This window comes from Oryzias melastigma, unplaced genomic scaffold, assembly GCF_002922805.2.
Source record: "Oryzias melastigma strain HK-1 unplaced genomic scaffold, ASM292280v2 sc00525, whole genome shotgun sequence".
In the NCBI taxonomy this organism is placed as follows: domain Eukaryota; kingdom Metazoa; phylum Chordata; class Actinopteri; order Beloniformes; family Adrianichthyidae; genus Oryzias; species Oryzias melastigma.
Genome location: NW_023417119.1, coordinates 1 through 9,975, shown reverse-complemented (window position 1 = coordinate 9,975; position 9,975 = coordinate 1). Strand labels below are relative to the sequence as shown.

The following is a 9,975-nucleotide window of genomic DNA, read 5'->3' as shown; positions in this document are numbered from 1 at the left end:
TCCTTCTAATGTTTTGACTCTGTAACACAATTCCAGACTTTTTCAAAGGTTTGATGTGTGGAGATCAACTTTTACGTGAATTTGTTGCATTTGTGTGAATCAATCAAATCTCCAGGATTCATAAAAATGTTCTGTGGTGTCTATTATACAAAGAAAGTTTCTTATCTCACGTCTCTATATGCCGTTTATGGAGTCTTTCCTTTGAAAGTTGTCTCTTGAACACACGTTTCCGAGGCCGTTGTGAACGTAGCTTTACACCATCAATGGTTCAGACCTAAGATAATCCACTGTTCAATCATGAGAGAAACACAATGGAAAACTGAGATTCCTTTGGTGGATCTTCCTAAGGAAGAACTCCAGATCAAACGTCCGTCCAACATGGGTTTAGTAATGCTAACAGTCCTTCAGGGGTGAGAAATAAATCCCAGTTAGACCCACAAACATCCTGTTCACTCCATCCTAAAAGCCTCTGACTGTTAACATTGAAGAAGAAGAAGGCAGCAGGTCATCGTCTGGCTGCCAGAGGAGGATCAGGTTTGATAGAAAACTTTAGTTTCAGTTATTCTGACCGCTTAACTCGAATGTTCTACTCTGGTGGGCGGAGCCACGCTGCTGAAAATGACATGAAAGTGAGGCAGCCTCAGGTTAAAGGTCACATGTCTTTGATACATAAATATATGAACCAGCAAGAGCAGACATGGATGAAAGTCAGTCAGGATGGATGGAGACAGTGCTGCATCAAGTTTTCTGAAATGTTCTGGAATCTGCAGGAAAACCACAAGATGTCAGCAAAGTTCAACTGGAGGATTTCTCCTGGATGAGGATTTTTCAGAGGATTTCTTTGAGGTTTTCTTTCTATCCAGTTGACTTTCACTTCCACATATACATATATTTAGTAATTCATGATTTCATGTTGATATTATCACATAAAAAACATTAAATTTGCTACAATAATTTGCTATCTCCAGAGTTTCTTTCTGTTTTAAACAAACTGCTTCTTGGTTTTTTGAATAAAGGAAGACAACAGAATCTATTTACTTCACTTAAGTTTTATTCTGGCAAAATATTACATTCATACATGTATAAAAATAAATGACCACCCCTAAAAACTCAGGGAATTTAAAGACTTTCAAAACGTGAATAATATTTGAATAATATCGTTTGTATATCCATTGTTTATTATTTCACTTTTTTAAAAGAAGTCTAGCTTTTTTTCATGATTTTACATCCACCATTTAGAAGTCAAACTAAAGCATAAAACAAAGAATCATGTTAAACTTTATTAGCACAAATGAGAGGAGCTCAGACACGCCCATTTACCCCTAAAACCAAGTAAGGAGAAAACAGACACAACTAATCAAAAACTACGGATTCTAGTGTTTGATCTTTTTTTGCATTATTGTTTATCAATTCCTGTGAAAAAAATATTAGTGAATGTTCTTGTTTAATTTATTTATGATACGATATTTTTAAAAACCTGTTCTTAAAAATATAACATTTTCAACATAATGAATCTCTAAGAACTAAATCAAACATGTTATCACCAGAGATTACTCTTAAGGTATCATTTTTGGCATATGTTAATTGTGTATAAACAGGATTTTCTTTGCAACAGCAACACTGATATGAAGTCATAAACAAATGATTTATTGTTTCTTTTTAATATTTCAAAAAGGTTTTTTTTTCCAGCCTGTCTCACATTGTAACTTTCAGTGCAGCTTAAATTTCAGATCTAAACACTAAATAACAAACGTTAAATTCATTATCTGGGCTGGCCGATTATGTCCAAAAAATAAAATTACCATTTTTTATGACAATTTCAATGTATCAATATAGTTGTATTTTTATCCCCTCCCTCCGGCCTGTTCCATTTTTTAACAAAACATATTTTATTTTAACTTCTCCTTTGGAAATTGTCTTGAACAACTAAATAAAAGCTGTAAAAATGTTTGTAGAACAAAGCTGGATGAGTTCTCAGCACCAGCTCTGTAACGTGAACTAAATTCACCAAAATGATGTCCGCCTGTCCAAAGAATTCTGGGCCATCGATTGGATGGAAACGCTTTTCTAAATAACATTTTTAGAATGTGTTTTAATGCTCCAGTGTTGTCCATCTGACATGTTTCCAAACAAACTAATTTAGGACGTCAAGTAGAAATGAAGTCCAGAACTTTTCGTCTGAAGCACAGCACTTTTCAGGAGAAATGAAAAGTGGACTTCAGCAATGGGACGAGCAAACAAAGAGATATGTGAATGTTTCCAAAGCAGGTTCAGTTCAAACGCTGAAAGATGGCCGACCATGGAGGCTTTGAAAGTGAAATCTAATGATAGAAGGAGATGCTGAGAGGAGACCTCACATCTCAGTGGACCATTCTTGAGGTGCAGCAGAGCAGAGACCTGTCTTGTTGCAATACAGGCCCCAGCTTCTTCCTGGGAGCTGTTACACATGTATTCTTTCATCCTTTTTTACCTGCTTTTTCTCTATGAGTTGCATGAGATCTGTCATTGAGTTTGTACTGAGCAGAAGAGAGAGGGACCAGTAGTGTCACAGAGACCGCACGTGCATGAGGGAGAAACAGTTACAAGAAGTTATTTCACTTTAAATTTATTTAAAAGGAGAAAACTGAACAGTTATAAAGCAAAAAGTTGAATTTAATTTAAAAAAAGAAATCAGTATAAAATGTTTTTTTTTTTAATCATATTTACATTTTATGTGAAGTGAATACATACAAGAAAGTCCATGTGATGAACATTCAAATGAATAATTTTGCAATGCTAGTAATAAATTAATTTAACCACTAAAACAATCCAACAGCCACTTGGGAGCTGAGATTTGAAAGAGTTTCAGATTTACTATACATCTATAGTGTAACAGTTTTTTCCCCACATCTTTCTTTAAACAGTGGCATAGACCACGTATATTGTAATTTTGTGTAATTTCCAAACTCCTGACTGATTTCTAATTAAGTCAGGTTATTTCTTAAGCCATGTTCATAGTTTGCACAAAATCATTGATTTAAAAATAAAGTTAAATGAAAGACAAGAGAATCTTGTTCATGTTGTTTTCTACTTAAGAGTTTGAGATAAAAAAATTAGAGAGTAATGTTTTTCAAAATTAGTAAGAAGTATATTACAATTTCATCCAGTAACTAAAGTAAATTAGTACTTTTTTAAGTAATTTACCCAACACTGGCCACAAATAGATCTATCTAATCTAGAAATGTTCTGTATGATCAACGGTTCCCTCAATCCTGATTGGTCCAGGTCTCTTCATCAAATGTAGATAAAAGAAGAAAGTGATAATCTAGAAAATAATCTGTTTGTTTCTCCAGATCCTGGAGCTGCTGAACATCTGAATCCAACTGATGTTTCAGATTAACACTCCAAGTTAGAATGAGAAGATGAAGTGCAGTTCTCCATCAGTCCACCAGGGGAGCTGCAGCACAATAACTGTCCACTTGATGCTGAGAGAGACAGTGGAGCTGATCTCAGATCAGTTCATGCTGCAGCTCTGATGATCATCTCCACTTCCTCTGATTCCTCCATCACTCTGCTCTCCACCTCCAGGAACAACATCTCTGCAGACCAGCTGATGATGATGATGATGAAGATGATCCTGTTTGATCCAAAAGGAGGAACATCAGAACCACCTCCACCTGCAGAGAGAACGTAGAAGTCCAGAGATGAAGGAGTGTCTGTATCTGATCCTGGTGTGTCAGTCAGTGATGCAGCACAGCAGCAGAAAGAGCAGCAGGAGCTTCAGTCCTGTTCAGAGCAGCAGCTTCCTGTCATCTTCACCTGTTGGAGCTTCTGCTGCTCTGATTGGCTGACTGTTGTACTGAAGCCTGTCATCATTCTCCTCAGAGCTTCACTGAGAAGCTGCAGCTTCACAGGAAACTCTGCATCTTTGCTCTCAGACTAACTTTAGGACCAAACATCTGGAAGCAGCTGGACTGACTCCAACCCTCTACTGACCTCAGAGTCTGCAGTTTGGAGTCTGGACTCTTGACCAGATCCTGGAGCTGATCAACATCTGAAGACTGAAGGTTGTTGTATCTCAGGTCCAGTTCTGTCAGGTGGGATGGGTTGGACTTCAGAGCTGAGATCAATGCATCACAGCTGATCTTTGACAAACTGCAGAAACTCAACCTGAATCCAGAATAAAGAGTTTCATTTAAAGACAAAGTTCATGATTTTCATTGTTCAGTTCTTCTAAAGAGTTCAGAGCTGAAGAAGATCAGAAAGTTTAGAAAAAGTCCAAAAATGTGAAGAAACAGCAGCAGATCAGAAGAGTCGAGTAGAAGCAGAGAAGAAAAACATTCAGGAACATTCAGGACAACATGCAGGTGCCCCTGTAAAGAAGTCCAGATGTGTGAAAGTCAAACAGGCGTCTTCTGCACTTGCTTTAAAGGAGTCTGGTGTATTGGTGGAGTATTGGATGTTCAATTGAAAATATCAACCTTTCATTTGAGCAGATATTATTCTGAAGTCCGGGCCCAGACTTAAAAACTTGCATAGCAATACACAGATGTCCCAGACGCAGAAGCCAGGAATTCTAGTGTGTGTGTGTTTGCATAGACTTTTCATTGCAAGTAGCTGCTTGAACACAAGTCGACACGACCGGTGTGGAAACACAATAAGGCTCAACACTCCCCTACCTGCATCTGCTGCTTGTGAGCGTCTTTTTAGCAGTGCTGGCCTCATTTTCAGAGCAAAAAGAGCTGAAATAAGTTCCAAGAGCTTTGAGATCCAGCTTTTGTTAAAGCTGAAAAAAAAACTGAGAGGTGAATCACATCCCAGTAAGCTCTGAACTTTAATACACTAAGTCTTAATACTTAGGAGCTTTTCTTAAATCTGGAGTGAAGAGGATGAAGAAGATTAAACATCTATAGATCTTTGTGGAAGAAGAAAGACATATCCTGAAGGAAGCTGACATTAGAAATGAAGAAGATGAAAAGAAACATTCAAACATCAGATCTTCTGCCAGGGTAAATGGACTAAAGCTCAGAAGAAGAAAACAACCTTCAGCATGAAGATAGTCAGCATGCAGCAGAACATCATGTCTGCAGTTTAGTGTCAGCACAACTTTCTCATCATATTGAACTGAACACAACTGGAACATGGAGTCTAACCTCAGAGTATGCAGTCTGCAGTCTGGACTCTCCAGAAAACCACACAGATCAAGAACTCCTGAATCCTGCAGTTTCTTGTTCTTGCTCAGGTCCAGTTCTGTCAGATTGGACGGGTTCTTCTTTAGAGCTGACGACAAACCTTTACAGCTGATCTCTGATAAACTGCAGTACATCAACCTGAAATCAGACAGAAAAGTGGGTTAAGGAGCAGTGATGGCAGCTGGAGTTCCAGGAATTTGTTCATATCAGTTGGTGGAACCCGCTCTGATGAGAGACTGATGGATTACAGTTTCAGTTACATTTTGGGCTGAAAGATCATGAAGATCTGTAAATGAAGATGAATCACAACTTGAAGGAGACTTTTAAGAAAGTTCTTTTGGATTTTGCCCCAAAAACGTGATGGTAAAATAAAATGCAATAGATATTAAATTTTACATAAATAATAAAAGGTAATCTTATCAATTTCAAAATAAAAATGTACAATAATTATTTTATAAATGTCCTGCTGAACTGTATTTTCATTTCCTCTCTCAGATCGTTCTGAAATAAATATACTAATGTGTGATATCCTCCAATATTGGAGGTTTGATTTAAATGATCAACCTTTCATTTAAGCAGATATTATTCTAACAGGTTCTATTTGGGCTGATGTTATTTCTACGTACTTTAAGTGCGATCAGAACAAAATCTGATAGAAATTCATGTTGGTCACATTTAATACCTTCAGCAAAGACACATCGCTGCATGTCTGCACGGATTTTAATCTCTTCCCAGGATAAATGTACTTGTTCTACAGGATATTTTAGGGAATAATTGTAAAAACAGGAATGGTTTGGTACAGGGAAAATGTTCAGAGCAGATATCGAGTCATGTATTTTCAGCTTTCAAAATAAGAGTGGCCCAGTAATTAAAGAATCTCCAGGTGAATGTATTTTAGAACATTATGTGGAAATAGACACTTTCATATTTTTGTCAACAGTTTCAGTTAATTTGATCATGTTTTACCTTTATTTTCCTGCAGATCAGACACAGTTATGAACTAAAACAAAGAGTGATGTTAGAACCACGGCTGAGCTAACAGCAGCTCACTGACCGCAGTAGAAAACATCACAACAGGAATAAGTTTGACTTTAATGTCAGACACGCTGGAATTGTCTGACTTTTGCTCTGTTTACAAGGATTATGTGAACACAGAAATCTAGGCAACTTTAACTGGTGAGAAAAGATCTTCTTCAGCTCAACGTTTCATACACAAAGCTGTTGATATTGCTAGCATTAGCATTAGCACAGATTAAAAGAATAAAATCATAATTATCTTCATAATTAAACAAGCAGCATTCAGTGAAGTACTTGTAACCTCTGTCTAACTTTAACCGGGTTGTCAGAGAGAAATAATCCACGACTCGTTTAATATCATCCATAGGAATTTGTGGAAGCAGCTGCAGCTGCTGCCTTCTGCAGCACTGAGGAAGGATTACTGACATTTGTACTTTGATTTGTGAACGATCTAAGAGGAGGAAACCAGTACAACCAGGTAGGACATTTATACAATAAATATTGTACACATTTCAGTTACAATTGGTCAGGTTACCCTTTATTATTTATGTCAAATTGCTTTAAAAGCGTTCAGCAGTCAGCTTTCCTGTTCTAAACAATATGAGCCAGAAGCGACTCATCACACATCCGGCGATGTGTGACGTCACGTGAAAAGGGTCTATTTCCTTTATTTAGCACCAGTCATTTCTGATCAGATTCACTTCAAACTACAAGAACTGTCAAGACACAGTTTCCCATAATGCATTGTTTGTAGTCATCAAGGCGGCTTGCTGTCAGTGCAGTATCTAGTTTCTAGCTGCGCTGGACTAGGTTGGCACCTTTCACCCGCCTCTTTCACACGATACTTTCATGATGGTGCACATATGACATCAGTGCAAAAAACTAGCCAGCATGCACTGTGCTGCAAGTGATCTGTTCTGCGTCTGCCTTGGTCATCTGAAACACGCCTACTTGCAGCTACATGAAAATGATCAACCTGTTGAACATTCAGCTCACGCTCAATGAACGCCCGATTTGTATGTAAAGCCCGAGCCAGGACTTAAAAACTTGCATAGCAATACACGGTCACAGACGTTCCAGACGCAGAAGCCAGGAATTCTAGTGTGTGTGTATTTGCATAGACTTTTCATTGCAAGTATCTGCTTGAACACAAGTCGACACGGCCGGAGTGGAAACACAATAAGGCTCAACACTCCCCTACCTGCATCTGCTGCTTGTGAGCGTCTTTTTAGCAGTGCTGGCCTCATTTTCAGAGCAAAAAGAGCTGGAATAAGTTCCAAGAGCTTTGAGATCCAGCTTTTGTTAAAGCTGAACAAAAAACTGAGAGCTGAATCACATCCCAGTAAGCTCTGAACTTAAATACACTAACGCCGGGGTCACACTGGATGCGGAAGCGCCGCAAAGCGGCTCCGCTCTCCAGGTCACACCAGACGCAAATTTTTCCGCGAAGGTCGACAGGCGCTCCTGCTAGAGCTATTGCTTTTATTTTGCCATCATGAGTAATAAGTCAATAACCAAGATAAAAGGGGATGGCCTCTGCCTCTGTTGACACAGACCCCGCCCCCCAACTCAGCAGTCGGCCCACTTCATTGATCGGTTTGTGCGCGCGTATGCGTGTCTGCCTGTTTTGTTGTGTGTCTGTGTGCACGCACGCGCTCCCACAGGTTTCCGTCGGTAAATTAATAACTAAAAATATTACCTGATGTTTCTTCCAAGAAGAACCGCTCCTCTGCCTCTCTCTCGTTCAAACGCAGCCCCGTGCCCCACTCCAGTCCCCCCACAGCATTGATCTGTCTGTGTGTGTATCTGTCTGTTTTGTGTGTCTGTACTCGCATAAACATGTGTGCGTATGACGATTGTGTGTTTACTTTATTTATGAAATAATTATATATTATATATATTTATTGTGTGAAAAAAACACTGATCACATTAGTTAATCGAAGTGTTTTATTGTGAAAAATTGGTTCTATTTGGAAAAAAAAAAAACTGATTTTCTCATGTATTTTGATGCAACTTCCTGCCAGTATTGACGCGGAGCGCTCGCGGAAAAAATAGACTAGACGCCGAAACGTTAAGCTGCGCCGCGCGGACCGTCTGCGCCGCTCCGCTCCGCACCTGGTCTGAACGACGCCATAGGTTAACATGGGCGCAGAATGGAAGCGCACTCCGTTCCGCGCCGCTTTGCGGCGTTTCCGCGTCCAGTGTGATCCCGGCGTAAGTCTTAATACTTAGGAGCTTTTCTTCAATCTGGAGTGAAGAGGATGAAGAAGATTAAACATCTATAGATCTTTGTGGAAAAAGAAAGATATATCCTGAAGGAAGCTGACATTAGAAATGAAGAAGATGAAAAGAAACATTCAAACATGAGATCTTCTGTCAGGGTAAATGGACTAAAGCTCAGAAGAAGAAAACACCCTTCAGCATGAAGATAGTCAGCAAGCAGCAGAACATCATGTCTGCAGTTTAGTGTCAGCACAACTTTCTCATCATATTGAACTGAACACAACTGGAACATGGAGTCTAACCTCAGAGTATGCAGTCTGCAGTCTGGACTCTCCAGAAAACCACACAGATCAAGAACTCCTGAATCCTGCAGGTTCCAGTTCCCGCTCAGGTCCAGTTCTGTCAGATAGGACGGGTTCTTCTTTAGAGCTGACGCCAAAACTTTACAGCTGATCTCTGATAATCTGCAGTACATCAACCTGAAATCAGACAGAAAAGTGGGTTAAGGAGCAGTGATGGCAGCTGGAGTTCCAGGAATTTGTTCATATCAGTTGGTGGAACCCGCTCTGATGAGAGACTGATGGATTACAGTTTCAGTTACATTATGGGCTGAAAGATCATGAGGATCTGTAAATAAAGATAAATTTTTTTTTTTCTTTTTTTTCAATTTTATTTCTTCTCTCATGCGCCACCATATCCATAAAAAACAAGGGTCAACCATAAATGATAAAACAAAACACTGTAACACATGAGAGAAAGGAGCACGATGAAGACCAGGTCTTATTATTCATGCCCCTTTACCAAAAACACAGTGCGCTGCGGGGGGTGGACTACCTGCCAGTGGCCCTTCTCCTGTGGCCGCTGCATGGATTTGCCCCTCCCCTCGATTTTATTTGCACTTTAGACATTTAGGAACCTTGGCGGGGGGGTGCTTGGACATCACTGCCAGCAAACAGTCAATGTCCTCTCAGTGCCCCTCCCCCCAATTTTAACTGCACCATAGACATGTAGAGCCGCTGGTGGGAGGGTGACAGGGCATCCCTGCGAGCAATCAGGAGATGCCCTGTTAAGGCCTTCTCACCAATTTTAACTGCACCCCTTTAGTACACACACCTCTAACACCACAAACATACACTCTAACAAGCAAACACGCACGCATCACACAAGGAAGGCAGGACCTGCGACCTTCTGCCCCCTATCCCACCCCTGGCGGGGGGGGGGGCAGGTAACCTCGGCCTGGTGGTCTAGTCTCTTGGCTGCCGGTCTCCTGGGCCCGGCGGTCTCCTCCCCAAACCGGGAGTGGGATCCCCGAGATTTAAGATCTAGCAGGGGATCAAACTACATCGGAGCCTGGGGGTGTCCAGGTCTCGGTGGTGCGGAGTCCGGTCCTTGCTCTCGAGAACTAGTCCTCTCCAAAACTCCATCAGTGGGTGTGCCTGGTTGGGCCTTGTTTACATCACTCCTTGGGGCCTCCGTTTCTCTTGGGTTCCCCTCTGCTTGGCGGGGGTGGGCGGCCCCTGCCCTGCTCCCCCCCTGGACCTTTCACAGTGGGGGCGGGCGGTTG

General features: G+C 40.6%; 1 long non-coding RNA gene across 1 annotated transcript; it reads right to left on the bottom strand.

Moving 5' to 3' along the window:
• Positions 1-1,870: 1,870 nt before the first annotated feature.
• LOC112142045 lies at positions 1,871-4,129 on the bottom strand. Its single transcript, XR_004947515.1, has 2 exons — positions 3,976-4,129; positions 1,871-3,656 (listed from the first exon to the last, which is right to left on the bottom strand). It is a non-coding gene; the product is annotated as an uncharacterized LOC112142045 (long non-coding RNA).
• Between the last annotated feature and the right edge of the window lie 5,846 nt (positions 4,130-9,975).